This window comes from Haemaphysalis longicornis, unplaced genomic scaffold (assembly GCF_048455015.1).
Source record: "Haemaphysalis longicornis isolate Haplotype H1 unplaced genomic scaffold, Haemaphysalis longicornis Haplotype H1 scaffold_9, whole genome shotgun sequence".
Classification (NCBI taxonomy): domain Eukaryota; kingdom Metazoa; phylum Arthropoda; class Arachnida; order Ixodida; family Ixodidae; genus Haemaphysalis; species Haemaphysalis longicornis.
In genome coordinates this window covers 160,665,913-160,683,428 of record NW_027526460.1, presented here as the reverse complement: position 1 = coordinate 160,683,428, position 17,516 = coordinate 160,665,913, and the positions used below count along the sequence as shown (strand labels likewise).

Here is a 17,516-nt window from a genome sequence, read left to right as displayed (position 1 = left end):
GCGCCATCTTGTTCGATTTTCACTATTGTGTTTTTATGTGTATATGTTTTCTCAAAGCTGAGTTCCCTTTTAGTTGGTGCTTCTCCAAGCAGGAACCGCTCCTGTTTATCTAAGTCCTCTAACTGCGCCTTCAGTGTTGGAATATCATCCTTGAATGTTCCCAGCGACTTGCATTCTACACTACAACGACAGACTCCTTGGCCGGTGCTAGCTTAGTCTTAAATATTCGAATTCCGTCGGACGGCACTCTAGCCATGGCTGCAGCGATCAGCTAGAGTGCCGTTGGACGGCACCCTAGACACTGCGTGGGTATTTTATCTGGCGATGAGACTACTTTCCGCAGCAACTCTCTCACATCTACTTGTTCCTCACGCACTGCTGATTAACGGTTCGGAACTGACATAAGGTGAGAAAAACCGTGAAAGGGAGTAATGCGTACCATATCTGCCATTGCTGTTACTATTTTAGTTCAGCGAGCAGGTTCTAAAGATTTCACAACTTCTAAAATCTAGCATGGATATGGAGGTGGTTGTTTCATTTAGTGTGCCTGTTCCTAATGCACGCAACTCGAAAGTTGGTCTCCAAAGAGGAAAACTCAATTGAAACACTGTGACTGCATCTTAGTCTCGTCGTGAAGGCAAGTGTGAACTTTCGCTGTTAGTCCACTATCTACAAGGTTACCAAAGAGCAAAAAGACAATGAAGGCATCCGTATTGAGGGACCATTGTAAGCGTCAATGTAGGTTGTACAAAGATAGCACTGATACTCGGCTTGTTGCCGCGACAGGACGTAAGCTCTGCCTAATTGACGCGTATTTATTAAGGGTAACCTCTGCCGTCCCCTAAAGGGTATTTTTTTCATATTCCGGCGCCAGAGGAAGTAGCAAAGCAGGTGCTTCCTGGTTTATTTGATCCTAATTGGATGCCGCATGGAAGGTGGTGAACCCTGGCTGTGCGTTCCCGTCCAGCTGCAAGATGGCGCCGCTATTTCCGCTAGTAGAGCAGTAGTTTGGGGCGGAGAAGACAGTGACTAGGCTCTTCTGGAAGTGCCAGTGGAACCCCGCCATGGCTAACTGGTGGGCACGGCAAACGAAGCCGATGCTGTTGGTGAAATTGAACTTAAACACGACGTCGCAGCCGAAGACGTAGCCGGCCCCTCTCGTGTTCGGTTTCCAGCCTTCTATCTCTTCAGGGTCTGACCAGAGAAGGTCGCACATGGGGCCGATGGAGGGCACTTCCCGTAAGCGCGGAATGGTGCGTATCTGATCCAGGGTGTTGATGGATGGTGACAGGCCGCCGTGAGTACAAAATACCCTCCCGTCGACCAGAGCGCAGATGGGCAGAAAGTCGAAGACGTCCGTGCAATAGCGCCAAACGGCTAGAGTGCCGTATTTGCGGTAGCACTCGTCATAAAACCCGAACACTTGAGTGATGTGCCGGCTTTCGTGATTGCCTCTCAGCAGTGTTATGCGGCTAGGGTAGCGCACTTTTAGGGCCAGCAGTAGGAGGAATGTCTCTACGCTGTTTTTTCCCCGGTCAACGTAGTCTCCGAGGAAGAGGTAGTTTGTCTCCGGCACGTTTCCGCCAAGCTTGAAGAGTTCTAAGAGGTCCGAAAACTGTCCATGGATATCTCCACAGATAGTAACGGGAGATACCACTGTCTCAAGATTTCTGTCTAGTATAAGGAGCTCGCGCGCCTTGGTGCAAAGCGATTTAACCTTATCCTCCTCGATGAGTTCGCACCTTCGAAGCCGCTCGATCTGGCGATCCAAGTCACCGTGGAAAGCCATGCCGCCATCCATTGGAAAGCCTGCATGCGGGTGGAACAGAGACCACCAAACTAAATGAGTTGTGAGAAATGTGAGTCAGTCACGGGAAGGGACCATGCTTGCCTTGAAGACATGACAAGCAGCTTCGGCACGAACTAGACTATGCTCAAAACATGCCATAGCTAGGCTGGAAAATTTACGATAGTTGAATTTTGGACCAAAAATAGCTTAGGAAAGCAGCTCGGGATGAAAAGTAAAGCTATATGCCGAAGGGTCGACTGGGTGCGGTGGCTGAGTGACTAAGGAGTTGTGCTGCTTAGCCCACAGACGCTGGTTCCATCCCGGTGGCGGCGGGCGTTTATTTGCCGAAGGCTAAAGCTGAGAAGACCCGTCTGTCCATATTTCGACGCACGCTAAACTTTAATTTATTATAGGAGTTTAACGCGCCGACGCTGCACAGACGATGAGGCGCGCCGTAGTGGAGGGCTCAGGGTTAATATAGACCACCTAGGGATCTTCAACGAGCTCCGAAATCTCGAACACACGGGAGTTTTCGCTTTTAGCCTCCATCAGAAAAGTGGCCGCCACGGCCGGGAATCGAACCTGCGTCCTTGGGCTCAGCGGCACAACGCCCTAGCACATTAAAGATTACCAGACGGTTCGAATTATTCCGTAGCCAATCACTACGGCGCTCTTTAGAGCCTAGGTGTAGCTTCGACGCATTAAACACCCGAAATTCGATTCCTTTACTGGCTTTGTGGATAACGCCAACCTTATACTCGGCGATCCCCGTGCACCCCTTCTGGAAGCACACAAGGTGGGGTGAAATGCAGCGTACACATGACACATGCGGTCGTGTTGGAGGGAACCAAAAAGGCCATACAAGCTAGCTCTACGGCTTTTTTCGTATGCTATTCGTCGGCAAGCTATGCTCATCTGCTTGAACTGCCATAGTTATTTCATTCTGTTCCACAAGTCATTGCGCTTGCAAAATGTCAATTCTTCGTGGAATACATGTAAGCCTGTTTTGGGCTCGACTGGGGATATAAATGGGCTTTCTTTCTACTGTAGTTAGAGTGAGCACATTACCATACGAAGTACTTTATTTTAGCTTCCGTACCACTGGGCAATACGATTGGCTGCACGGCCAGTATTTTCACGAGTTTCCTGAAGCTGCTGTACGCGAGAAAGGGCTGAAGAAGATATCAGGAGGGTACCTATAGTTTTCATCATATATCATGTCGTTACCCCCCCTTTCCCCCTTTATTAGTATTTGTTAGGCCAGCTCGAGGGAACGGGCTCCCATTCTAAAGCAGAGCCGAAACCGTATAATTTCGCGTCGTTAATGCTCCCTCCGCGAGGAAAAAACCGTGTGTTTTCGTGGAAAAATGATACGCGCTACGCAAAATGGCCTTGTTGGAGCTGCTTGCCTGAAAATTCATGTGGCCCTTGCTATAAATTTTCGCTCGTGGACAGGTGGAGTTTCACACAAACATACAAGTTCCTAAGCCAGGAGCCACTGTAAAGGAATGTTCTGATCAACTACAAGAAACTGTATAAAACAAAATATTACAATCTGGCAAACGCACATGATAATAGTGTGGTTCGTTTTTGTATATTACGACTGAACACTGCGTTTTAGGTACTGATTGATACACATCGGTATTGATTGGTACGGCGCCTACATAATTATTCCCGCAACCGCTAATGGCCCTGAGGGCACAGCGAAGCAAGTGAGGTGGATTAATCATATACAACGCCACGTTACGACGGGAGGTTTACCCCAAATTTTCTCTGATCTTCTATCGCTCGCTTCATTGACAGAGCGACGCGCAAATGAACAGAGCACCGGAAAAATTTTGTCGACAATGTGCTTGTATTGCTCGTCCAATTACAATTACGTAAATGTATTCCTATGAAGGAAATAAAACACGTTATTAAAATTTGTTTATAAATAATAAATAAATAAAATAAAAACAGCGTTACGGATACACGGAATGACCAGAATGCGAAGCCAGGTGCATGGTGCGAGGCAGTCGACCTACAGATATACTTTCGTTCCCACTGCCATCCTATAAGCACGACAACAGCCTGGGACTGAGTGCTCATGATAAATTCGAATAGCTTTAATGACAAATTCTGCACGGATGCAAAAAACAGCATGCATATTTTATGTCAGTATCGCCCCCGCTCTGAGAGGCTATCAAAGGACCCGTTGAAAAAGTTATCACGCGGCTGGGCCAGAGCTTGGTGATCGTCTGGTTCGCAGCGCCGCCATGCTAAGATAGCGTCAAAAAGGCCGTTTCGCATTGGCTTTCAAAATTTCCGACAGAAGGAAATGCCAATCAGAACAGCTCTTAGGAAGACTGCGGTGATCGAATGAGTAGATAATAGCTCAGCGCATATCGACAGTTTAGTGCCTTGCACGGAATAGCGTTGAAATCAGTTTATTCAGTTTCTTGGAGTTTCTTTCGCGATTCCAAATTAAAGCTTTGAGTTTGAGTGCCGAAAGCGCGTGTTTAAATACCGAAAGTTCTTATTCTAACGTGAGTGTATCTGTCCAGAAACTATTCATGTCACCTTGTGCGCGGCCGAGCCGGCTGTCTGCAACATGTCGTTTAAAGTCCCAAACAACAATTGTGAAATGAGGGAGAGATGAATAAAAACCTAGATTACTTTCTACTCAGGAAACAACATATCGTAGGTCATCGAAGTATAGCAGGCAGAGTTACGTAAAGTATGATGTTTCAGTTACAACTAACACGTATTCAGTTTTTAGTGTCACTTTGAGCTCGGCCGCGCTCAAGGTGACATGAATACTTTCTGGACACGTGCACTCACCTTAGAACAAGAACTTTCAGTATTTAAACGCGAACCTTCGGCACAGAAACTCAGAGCTTCAAGTTGGCACCACGAAAGAAAAGCCAAGAAACTGAAGAAACTGAACTCAACGCTATTCAGTGCAAGGCACCAAGCTGTCGACATGCTCTGAGGAAAACGGCCTCGACGATTCTACCTAAACTCCAAGTGCTGATCCAAAAGCCCGTTCTATGTGAAGGAAACTTACCAGCGAATTCGCCGCTGCGGCGCCACGACTGCTTTCGTTGCTACGGCAAATTGTCAAATGCCAAGCGGCGCTCACCCCGGAACGTTAGTAGTTCCGAACAGTTGGCAATTCGCCCCAGCAACGAAAATGGATCGTTTTGCCGCACGAGTGGAGCCGCAGCGGCGAATTCGCAGGCAAATTCGTACCGTGTAGAACGGGCTTAACCGGGTCAAAATTATCTTCCATGCGCTAACAAAGCAGTTCGCCCTCAGTGACCAGAAAGAGGCAGTGGCGCAACCGACCCCTGTGTACCACCTCCGAGGCTAAGGAGCTATAGTTGCTGAAACGCGGCTGCGCCTTTCGCGGCAGCTGAGTGTTCGCTCTGGACGGGGTCTCTCGCTCACCTGTCACTCGGCGTAGGATCCCAGCCGAAGGCGCTGTTTCGGGAGGGAAGGCCGCTGCTCAGGCAGGCGACGGTGGCAGCAGGAGCGGTAGGACCTGGGAGCGGTGCCAGCCAGCTACGAGAGTGCACGGGACGCTCGAGGTACCCGCTGCACGCTCCATGCGCCAATCGGCATGCGCCAGTGAAGAAAAAAAAACCGGGATACAAAAATAAAAGCCAGGATCCGTTCCGCAACCCATTTCCTGCGCGGAATAAATATTCTTTTTATTATTTTTTTGTGAATAAGGATAACGCGCTCATTAAGATATGTTCTGCTCGTGGAGCGTCCTTTCAAGCCTTCCTCAGTTCACCCTTTTGGTGCTTACCACCCAGGGAAAGGGGAGCAGAAAAAGGAGAGGAAGACAATGGACCCATGTCGCCAAGTACAGTTATTTTGCTATATAGGCAGTCCCTTTGCACATTCAAGAAGGTTGTCTTCATTGGCCGATGCCACTCCTCGAATTTTACTGGACAATAAATTCCTTTATCAATACTTAGGAATCTGCATGTTCTCGTGCATGCGTACGCGCGTCGAACCTTAAAGCGGCAGTATTGAAAATTGAACTGGCCTGAAAGTACCGGGAATCGAACAGTGGCCTCACTGGTACTGTTGTGCCAGAGCGCCCGGCCCAAATGCGTTGCACGGGGCGACGCGCCGACAGCGGGACCGATTCACGCCTCGTACAAACCAGACCGAACTGCCCGCAGCGGACAGGCTGAAACCCGTTGAAACATGCAGCGCCGCACAGTCGCCTCTCTTTATGCGTCGCGGCGTCTCGGCCAGATCCTGCATCGGGTGAACGACCCGCAACGGGCTGTCGCTACTCGCCTGGAGGCGAGGTCACGGAGACGGCATGGCCATGCCCTCCCTTTCTCCATCGGGGCAGCTCGGCTGACTCACCGATTCGGTACCATTCGTCGGATTTCAAACTTCAGCCAGCGAGAGCCTTGATTGGAGCGAGTCAAACTTCTCGGGGCTCCAACGACCTTCCGGGGGAATAAAAACCCGCCCGGATCACGTATCGTCGGCATTCTCCGGCGGCACTTTTCGCAAGCACCGAGTGGAGAGGTGCTGTCGCCTTTGTGCGAGTCATGTAATGTTTGCCTACCCTTGTACATACTGTATATAAATGTTGGTTCAACTTTTCGTCGGCTCGAGAACTTCATCACTCTGCTCTGCGCCGTGTCGATAGCGGACGGAGCAAGGCAACGCCGCTACACCGGTGGCTGCGCTCGGATGGCCAGTCGCAACGGTGGTGGCTGCGGTGAGCGGGCCCAGTCCCAACAGCGGGGACAGCGTCTCGATGGCTGATTCGCAACATCGGTGACGAGCTGGATGCGAGTCACAACCTTGGCGGCAGGGCTGGGAAGGTCATTCCCAACAGTACCGAAGCGCCGATAACGATCACGCGGTCGCGACACTTGGGCTACTATAAAAAGAGCTGTGTTATGTGAACATATTCAATGACGTTCTACGAAGTCCACGGGGCAGAGGAATAATAATGCTTTGTTTCTGGAACACTCTTCTACTGGAAGCTGGAATGCCAGTAATACAGAGCATTGCTTTGTAGATGTAAATAATGGATGTCTGAGAACGGCAAAGGTACATATTGTTACGATTCAGCGCATCGCTGTGCTGCGAGCTTCGTGCAGCACTCTTGTGCTCTGTGGCAGAGCCTACCTCTGCGTGCCCCTTTCGCATGGGCGCCTCCTTGTCGGTGACTTAAGCTTGCAGCAACAGCCAGAAGACCACAACATGCAGCGATATGCCGGCGCAAGAGCGTCTCACTGTAGGCGTACTTCAAACTTCGGCTGCGGCAGACGCGTCAAGCTGAGACACGCCCGAATGACGCGGGCGACTCTCCCGAGAACTCTTCTTTCCCGTCTCTCCTATTCAGCGTGCGCGGCTACTACCGACCCCTCACGAACTCTGGAAGGAGTGTGCGTGTACCATGTTCATGCCGTGTGCAAAAAGAAGAGAGAAAACGAGTTCGACCGTTAGCGCCTTGGGTATAAATACGGGGGGCCCCAACCCCAGAAGTTCGTTTTGGAGAAGCGAACCAGTGCTGTCACTCGGATCGGGTCCTGTACTGTAACCTCGCCCGTAAGGGCATTGTTCCTGTATTTCTCCAGCTCATCTCTCGCCATCCAGTAAAGCAGTTAAGTTTGCCTTCGGCTTCTAGTCGTCGTCACCAAGGCAGCAACATTTTCTGGCCGCTTACTACCAGGCTAGCATGACGGAAGCGACGGAGCCCGGTGTTGGGTCGCCTTCCCGTATGCAACAACGGGTTGCCAGCGGTGGAATGGCAACTTCGCAACAATGCTTACACATAGGACGTACCAAACGGTGTATTGCCCATGAATGTCTAGGCCAGTTCGTATCTAAACCAACATCACGTCAAGCCTTGAGTTTCATCTTTTATTCTTACTTCCAGAGCTTCGCATGGTGAATGACTGTTTGGACGGCCCCCTTGCGCAGCCGTGGTTGCCTGGGACGTCTCGGTGGTCGGTGACGTTTCTGTTTTTCGGGTGAACGCGCGGGCGTAACGCTGTCCTCCGCCGAATGCCCGGCAAAGTTTTTCGACGTTGGGGCCAGGCGCGTTAGGGCATTCTCAGGGAAACGTCAATAACTACTTGCCTGTGTTATCAATAGTGGAAGCGGAGGAGGAAAAACGTAGAAGAGCAAAGCAGAAAGGAGGGTGAGTGAGTGAGAGCAGCATGTTTTGAAGACGACAAAAAAAAGCGGGGTTTCTTCTGATTTAAATATGTGAGTTTTTGCCGCTGTCAGGCCGGTGAGATGAGTATATCATGACCTTCAGGACTGTAGCCAGTCAGTTGATCCGGCGAAGGGGAAGGGAAGGGTGTTGGCTGTAGGGCTATTTCCACACCAGGGGTATGGGGTGGAGGGAATCAGACAATTGGGCAGTTGGAGGGGTGGGAGAGATGTTTTATAGAAGATGGGGTTAAAGTAAATTTGGATTGGGACACTGCGCAAAGGCGGCCGTTGTGAGCGTTTAAAGATGCGTGCCAGAGAAAGAATACCGCAAATTTAAGCACCCGCCGCGAAAGGTAGAAACGCCGAAAATTCAAGCAAACAGTGGCTGCCTTTTTTGTAACAGTAACTTTATTTACAAATATACAAAAAGTGCCGTATGGAGTCACTACAGTGGTTCCCGAGTACAACAGAACATGGTGTTTCGCATAAAAGTAAAACAATCTTTTGGATGACATGCAACAAAACATTATGTTTCGCTTAAAGGAGCACTGACACGAAATTTCAAATCTGAGATAACTATGTAAAACGCTTCCTTTTTATCAGAAGATATCTCGCAGCAAGTTTCAACAGCAACCGTTCCGCGAAACATATTTAAAATCCCTTTTAATCTTCGGCCGCACGAGAAAGCCCAGAGTGGACCGACATGACATCATCTGCTACTTACCCCAAACTGCCGACGTCGGGGCTCCCGTGACGAAGCTGACGCGCTGGCTATTGGCGCGCGCTGCTCGGGCGTGTGTACGCGTCATGGTTTTGGGACTGACGTCATGCTGCCCGAGTCTGTGGGGACGGCGAAGACCTCGGCCGGTCTGGGCCGTCACCCCCGGAAGTCTTTTCAGGCCTGTGCCCAACAATCTGACGTCAGTTCCGCCCGACCGACTCTCGGAGAAGCCGCAGCGGCAGCGAGCGCAGCGCGGGTCAGTACGGCGGCGCGGTGTTGACGGTGACGGTGTTTCACGTTAGTTGCTTTCCGTTTTTGTTTTGTGGCAATTTCGTTTCCGTGCGTGATGCTGAAGTGATGCGACAATGCCGTGTTGTGTGCCGGGATGCACTGGCAACTACAAAACAAGGAAGAAGATACCAGTGTTTTCCTTCCCTAAGGACGCCGACGCCCTCAAACAATGGCTATGCGCCATTCCTAGGAAGGACTTTGTGCCGACTTCGTGCCCTAAGGTAAGGATTTGTGATTCTCCTGTTCTTAGCTTGTCGTTGCTTGTTCAGGTAGAAATCACCTATGATGGGAAATACTTGAGCGTGTGGCCTCCGGGCCTCGCGAAGCGCTGACGCCAACAGTCGATGAGAATCGCCCAGAAAGGCACGGTCGCAGCAAGGATGGTCAGATGCGCTTTGTTCACAAACTGCCGTGGTGTCGTCCATTCTTGAAAGCTCTCGGTGGCAGTGCTTTGTGGAGCGCGGCGACGCCACGCTCCCGTGTTTTCTTTCATGTTTATTGTACCGCTTAGCGCAGCGCTTTTATTTAGATGCTTCCGAAACGTAGGTAGACTTTGTTTTAGTTACACGGACTGTAAACACGGTCATGCGAACGGGAGCGGTTTTTTTTGTTGAGAGGTGGCGTCTCAGACATTCATGAAATGTTTGTGCAGGTGTGCGCGGATCATTTCGACGCTTCATGCATCGAAAGGACGACATCGTACACGGATCCAAGGACAGGGAGAGTTACTGAAGTTGCACTCCCAGTACCGCGGTTGCGTCCTGGATCTGTCCCAACGGTATTTCCCGGCTGTCCATTCTACCTATCGGTACGAGAACAGGGCACGAGAGAAACCCCTTACGCTAAGAGGAGCCGACAAGAGCCTCCCAACTCGCCCGTGCCGTGGAAGAGTCGCTGGCGTCATATGAAGCGGAGCAGGAAAGAGACCGGTTTTCGTCCCTCGAAGACCTAAGGGCTCGCCTGCAAGTGGTGTCAGTGTCTCCGAAGTGGACTGTGATTCATAAAGAAGAGTGCTCGATGTTTTTGAACGTTATCGACTATCATGAACCTTGGATGAATGCGTCATTGACAGTGTTTGCAAACCTTAAAGTCTTTGCCTGCTATCAAGGCTCACCAATCAAGAACCTTGGTAGCGCTGTTGTACCGGACTCAGTTCAAAAAGTAAGTTCCTTGTTGGAAATTTTGAACAACCTGTGCATGCTGTCTGAGGAGCGCTGCACTTGTCGCCACCTGGCGCAAGGAATACATTCCCTTCTGGACAACTTGGAAAGCAGCACTGATGAAGGCAAGAAAGAGACGGTTAATTTTATGAAGGAGCAGCTAGTACTGCTTTGTGAGAGCGCATTCAGTATAGCGCACAGATGATGGTGTTTACATGCATCTTGCGCACAATATCACCGCATGCCTACAAGTTCATGAGAAGCACAGGTACACTAACTTTGCACTATCCAAGCCCTATTAGAAATGTGTGCTCATCTATTCAAATGTGCCCACAAGTTGATTCTTCTGACGCCACTTTGTGTCTCAGAAATTCAAACATCTGCAGCCACATGAACACACTGTGACGCTGATGCTTAAGGAGATTCATATCAAGCCTTGCTTAGATTACAAAGGTGGGAACATATGTGGTGCAGCAGGTAACTCCAATGAAGCGGCCACATCGGCGCACGCATTTATGATACGAAGTTTGCGGAGCGCATTCAAAGAGGTGGCGCACATTCTTCCAGTAAAAACCTTACAGGGTGAAGATCTTCATGCCATGCTGAAGAAGGTGATCTTGGGCTTAGAATAAATTGGATACAGGGTCGCAGCCGTTGTCTGTGACAATAACTCGCTGAACAGGAAGGCAATGAAGATGTTTCTGCCAGAACCAAAGCTTAGCCCTGTTTACCCGCATCCGGCATACCCAGATCGGCCTTTATTTTACGTGGTGGATGCTGTACATCTATTTAAATGCATACGAAATAACTGGCTCAACCAAAAAAATGCTGGAACCTGCTTTTTCTACCCACGCTTCGAGCTTTCGAACAAAGACGTTCATCCCGAATGCAAAATGACTACCTCGTTTAAGCATTTGAGAGATTTGCATAAAGAGTCACCCCTGCTTCTAAAGTTTGGTTATGGCTTGACGTCAAAAGCTCTAAATCCAAGCAGCTTTGAACGACAGGACGTGAAACTCGTGCTGCAGGTTTTTAATCCACACGTAGCCGAAGCCCTGGCCGCTCGCAAGGGTCATACCGATTTTCAACATGCGACAGCAACCACTGAGCTCATCGAAATAATTCTTCGTTGGTGGAGCATTCTCAATGTAAAGACACCTAGTAAGGGCTTCCATCACCGTAATGTTTACGAAGAGCCCATGCCAAACCACACAGATGACCCAAAGGCAAGCTTTATAAGCGCTTTTATCACATGGATCGATGTGTGGGAGTTTTATAGGCACGACAACGGAGTACTTACCCAGGAGACATTGAGTGCCCTGAGGCTCTCTGTTCAATCCCTTTTGGCATTGGTGAAGTACTGCATTAGTGAGCTTCACTTTAAGTACAGCCTGCTAGGGAAAGTCCAGATGGATCCCCTCGAGAGTCGTTTTGGACAGTACAGGCAGATGGCTGGTGGGCAGTATCACATATCTGTTCGCCAGCTTTGCGAAACAGAGGGAAGGATTCGCCTTCAAAATGCCCTTCCGAGGATGAGCAACGATCTCAGAGGCATCGAAGGGACGGACAGAGTCAGGGATGCGGGCACCTCTTTTAGTGTTCATGTTAGCGATGCTGATCTTGATGAGCTCAGAGCACAAATTCCGGTAATTGGCTATGTTGGTGGGTATTGTGCAGACGCTGCAATGAAAGTTCTCAAGTGTGAAAGCTGCCAGAGGCAGTTGGTCGTTACCGGAAATACGGCCGAAACAGGAGAGGACACCCATTCTTTAATCGCACAACTGGATCGTGGTGGCCTCAAATTTGCCTCTGCTCTTGTAATCGTAGTAGTTATGTACACGGAGGTTGTAGTTAGAAAGCTCATGACAAAAAGTACCTCCAACCAGTTTCTCGATGGGCCGAACCAAAGGAATTTCACTCAGCAACTTACACTGGACTCTTTGCCAAGGCTTGAGGACATAGATACGTGTGAAAACGGGCACACCTACGAGCTCCTCATCACATTGGTTGCAAACTTTGCAGCAATTATAAGGCTCAACAACTTGTGCAAGCAAAGGAACCATCTTTTACGCATTGAAAAAGATCAGAAGGCAAAAAATAGAAAAGCCCGAATTTTTCTTGGAAAGTAATTTTCCAGACGTTTTTCTCTCCACATTTATTCTTGTGAAATTGCGCTGGGGGTATTTGATTGCACAGTGACGACTTGATTTCCTTGGCATACTTCTGCCTAATGTAAAATGAGCCTTGTTTCCAGTTTTGTACGTTTCAATAGCAGCACACAGTTTTTTAATCTCTTTTTACATGTTGATATTTAAAAGTGCTGTACTCTTTTTTTTTTTACTCGTTGAACTGCCTCGGTGCCTACTGTAGCAGTTGGACGGTCCGTTTTGGTACCTGAGCTGTGTACACTTTTCTTGTGCACTCCGTGTACAGACATGTTGTGCACTGGGATTTGTGTTTTTTTTTATTTTTGTAGCAGTACAACAATTACAATTACCTACCTGTAGCAGTACAACAATTACTTTTCTTTCTGTCATTTATCATGCTGTGGTCCACAATTCAACCACCAGTGTTCTTATGGATTGTATTTTTTTTGGCAAATGTTTGAATCTGCAGTGTGATATCTTGTGTTGCGCTACTGCTACTATGATAAACGAATGGTACGAATGGCTAACCTACAATTTAAATGAAAATGCGCTTGTCATGTTCCAAAGCTCGGGCATGTTTTTGGCGTTACAATGTGTTTTGTTTTGTTTTCTTAGTTTTATGTGGCAAGGTATTGTTCTGTACTTTTGGCATATTTTCTGCATTAAGTGCAACATCTTGAGCTGGCTGTCGTCTATCTGGACCGAGAACAATGCGTACTGTGATATTTATACAGACGGCGTCTGGCTGCGATAACTAAATGTGCATTATTCCGTTCACGATATTTATTATTTCTTGATACCTTGATAAATCCCCGCCGCGGTGGCTCAGTGGCTAAGGCGTTGTGCTGCTGAGCACGAGGTCGCGGTTTCGATACCCGGCCGCGGCCGCCGCTTTTTTGATGGAGGAGAAAAGCAAAAACGCCGTGTGAACTAGATTTCGGCGCACGATAAAGATCCCCAGGTGGTCAAAATTATTCTGGAGCCCTCCACTACGGCGAGCCTCATCGCCTGCGTTGCGTCGGCACGTTAAACCTACATTCAATCGATATTTTGATAAATCGTGCGGACATGGTGTCGAGGAACCTCGCCTGGGTCAGTAGGCGTGAAGGGCGCGCGGCAAGCGCTCGCGGCTGGCACAGCTAGAATTCCTGTATATAGCTCCCGCAGGGAGCTAAGAGTTGCGCGACCCTTTTCCACGCGCCGCCGTGATTGCGACACTCCGGTTATCCATGCCTCGCAGAGAAGCCCCCACTACGGCTGCGCCGCAGCCGCCGACGCGGGCGGCACCGCAGGAATCCAGCGTAGCCGCCGTAGAGTGAACTAGAATACTTGGGTATTCTAGTTCACTCTAGCCGCCGTAAGGCGCCGCCGACCGAAGCGCCCTCACCGCGCGTCGGCCGCTGTCGGAAGCGTGGCGACGAGGCTCCTTCACTCGCGACGGGCGGCTTTCCCGCAGCAATCCGGATAACAAAGATGGCGGTCGGTCGCGCAACTCATAGCTCCCTGCGGGAGCTATATACAGGAACTCTAGGCACAGCCACCCAGCGAAGGGCGGCCGTCGCGATGTGACGTCGTCCATAGAGTTTCTCATTTAGTGAGAAACTCTATGACGTCGTCGATGTCACGTCACGTGACGCGCAGGCCTGAAAAGATTTTCCGGTGGTGACGTCTTGGCGCCCGCGTGCGCTCGCTCGCGCGCGCTTCCAGAGCGGCAGCGTTGCGGCAAGAATGGTGACGTCACGTGATACCTTCTGTCATTGCGGCCGCTCGGCGTTCGTTTTATTGAAACTGACAAGAATAAACGACGCCGTAAATGAATGTTTACGCTGCGCTCGACCGTCTAATCTGTCATTCTATGATTAGTGGACAGGTAGGCACGCATAGCAGCGAAAAAAAACCCAACACGAAAATTTCGTGTCAGTACACCTTTAAACATAAAACAAACTTTTGCGTGACATCCGAGGAAATGGTCAGCGTGCTTTGTCAAGTAAGTGTTAGCCAGTCGAGGGGTATTGCCAACAAAGCCGCGGAGCGTTTGTGACGTTTAAGCTAGAGAGATTGTCTACAGGGCTAGTGTGTCATTGAACAAGGTTTGAAGTGAACAGGATAAAAAAAAGGAAGAAAATGGAGCTTTAAGTAGAGCCATTTCTTGGTTGGGAATGGGCTCCGATGGTTTCCGGCACTAGCCCTCGGATTGATTCCCATCTCCTCTGCTGTGATGACTTGAACTCCATGAGAGTTCGCGTGCCCCGCGCCAGTGAGTCGCGTAGCTCGGAGTGGGAATCAGCTCCGTTGAGGGCGGTCACTGCCCATTGTACCTCTCGCACAAAATGCCGCCAAGTCGGTCGGGGGCGTTCAGTGCATTCGACCGCATCGACTCTTACCCTCCATAGCGAGTGGAGCCCTATTACATGGACACAGTCCCGGAGGAGCGGGCATTCCGACGCCGCATCCAGGAACTTCAAGTTCGACCGGGTGATTTTCCAGCGCCTGTTGAAGGAGCACTGCATCTCATCCCAGAAATAGAGCGCAGTGTTACAGTCCATAAATACATGCTCAGCCGTTTCCCGCCTTCCGCACAGTAGAGAATTGGCCCCTCCCGGCATATAAAGACCCCGCTCCTCCTGTCTTGCCTTAGTAGGCAGTACACACGTGTGGAAGCGGAAGAAAAAATCCTTCGAGCCGGTCGGGATAGGGAGCTTCCGTACTCGCCGCAGGACGTCACTTTTCGGCCGGCCGAGCGGTGGTAGGCGGTGCACGGGCGGTGGGCAGGTCTGTTCTACGAGGTCCCAATACAGCTTCCTCGGATTCACTGAACAGAGGTATTCCCACGAGAAGCGTCCCTCTAAAATGGCCACCGCCCCCGACACTTCCTTGTAAAAACCTGTTGCAGGGGCACCACTTTTGGGCTCCGCTGTTGTTGCCAGCCAAAGGGCGAGGTGCAACGCGCCTACATTTTGGACTGCCGCCTGGAGGAAGCCACCAACAAATCAAGCAAGGGAGATACCGGGTCAACGACCACCGGGCGCTGCTCGGTCAGCGGACGGAATTGACGGCCTGACCAGTAAGCGCCTTTCACAGCATGGCATGACAACAGAACGCAGTCAGGCTTGCCACTTTAAATGTGATAAACCTAACCCCAGAGAAAAAAACATTGGATAGTTGACGTCCGTAATGGAAAAAAGAAAGAAATAGACGTGGCCTTTTAACAGGAAACCAAAATTACCTCTCGAGAGGACTCTCAAAATTTTGCGGGATTTTTCGGTCACCAGTTTCGGTGTTTTTACACACTCACACCAACCTGAGCTAGTGGAACCGCAATTATAATCCGGAAACACGAATTATTAACCGTAATCGACTGCGAGCTAGCGAAGGATGGGCGCTTTTGTTCCGTCGACGTCCTGGTGGGAGGGGAGCTTACACTCTTTGTGTGCGTCTATGCGCCCAATGATACGTTGGCGCGGGCCGACTTCTCTTCTATTCGGGACATCCTGGTGGTTCCGGGCCGTCTCGTCCTATCGGGTGACTTTAAAGGGACACTGCAGTGATTTGTAAACATTGCGGGATTACGAGCGCAAATTGTAGTCCGGAGTCCCTATGCCCTGTTTCGACCACTCTGAGGGCATTTACGCGAATTTATTTAGTAGAAAAATCAATTCGAAAATGCTGTCCTCCTCTCTGCACTCTCGCCCATTTTATGTGGCGTTTTCTTGTGACGTCAGGAGGAAATGAGCTGGCAGTTGGCTGCGCTACTGCACGGCTCGCCGACCTTCCGGCAGAGTCAGTCGGCCCAGCGTTTAGTCCGCCGGCCGCCGACGGGTCGTCGCAATTCGCTCGCTCAGTGGAAACTAAGCCACAACACGTTTGTGAATGGAAGAATGCGCCTTTCTTTACTTTGCTAGTTTGTACACTGTATCTAGCTCCAAGTTAAGGTCGCTTCACACAAGCGCACATGCGACGCTTCGCTGACTGGTACTCCAGTAGGAAAATCTAAGGCCACTTGAAGGCGGGAGAAGAGTCAGCAAAGTCAATACAGGTACAAAGGAAATAAAATCAACTGATACTTTTACCGTACAGCGTAAAACTAGGATGCGGGAAGCACTTTTTGCGCTGGGCGAACAAGCACAGCGGTCAGCAGCACGACAACGCATCTGCGAACGCTTTTCCGTCTAAGAAATGCAATTGCCAGACGTGAGATATTGTGGAAACTTGGGGGACGCTTACTGCACGAGCGCAATACAACAAATAGTCGCCTAAGCTGCTTTAAATGCTAAAACTAAATAAAAGTGTAAACTGGTTATACATTATATACCTTATATTTCCAAATTCACCAGCGCTCGCCCGTGGCCGAGTGATCTGGAGCGCTAGGTGTGTTATTGCAAGTGTTTTGCAAGTCACGAGTTCGAATCCCCGAGGGTACATTGTTTTTTTTTATGTAAGTTGACTTTTTCGTTTTCGGCGGATGTTTTCTATGCTGACTTCACCTTTTTTTGGGCGGTAACGTTCACTGCTCCACGAACTAGTTTTCAGAACGCGTGCAGGCTGACACTGACGCGCTAGCGAGTTCTCCTTGGGGTGATGTTGCCATAAGCACCGACGGCTTGCGGGCAGTGGGCACAGGCCAGAATCAACAGACCTTTGGCCTGGTGCGAACACGCTTTTTACGATACAGGCATTAGTAAGGCAAGCTCCAAATATGGGGAAAAGCGCATGGTATTTGAGCGTCTGCGGGGACGCGGAGGGCGTTCATCCACTGCGTAGGCCTCGGCTAGTGATTGCTACGTTTCGAAGCCGTCCTGGGAGGCTTATCTTATGCATTTTACAGCCGACAACATGGCAGAAGCGCGGTACGACGATTACTGCGATATCGAAAATGCCCATCCAACAATGCCGTCGGATGTCAAGCATGTTGTTTTACAGAACCAAAACCGAAACTTGTTTGAATGCTAACCTTGGATATCGTCCAATCACGGTGCCTCTTCTCCCGTCGTGACAGCCTTTAATTGGTGCGGCCGCCGCAAATCGCGCATGGTAGTTTTTCTTTCGCGCTGTACCGACTTGTCAACCGGATAAACGATGAAAAGTTTGCTAATTTGAGCCAGTCTACGCAGTGCAAGCAAAAACGGGAGCTTTACAAATTCACTTCAGTGTCCCTTTAACTGCGTTGTCAATGCCAGCGACAGAGCAGGTACGCTTCGGCGCGGATGTTGAAAGCGATCCTGCAA

General features: G+C 49.9%; 2 pseudogenes; one reads left to right on the top strand and one right to left on the bottom strand.

Moving 5' to 3' along the window:
- Nucleotides 1–913: 913 nt before the first annotated feature.
- Nucleotides 914–1,801, bottom strand: LOC144153527 (serine/threonine-protein phosphatase 4 catalytic subunit pseudogene; annotated as a pseudogene).
- A 7,257-nt stretch (nucleotides 1,802–9,058) lies between these two features.
- Nucleotides 9,059–13,045, top strand: LOC144153526 (uncharacterized; annotated as a pseudogene).
- Nucleotides 13,046–17,516: the final 4,471 nt, after the last annotated feature.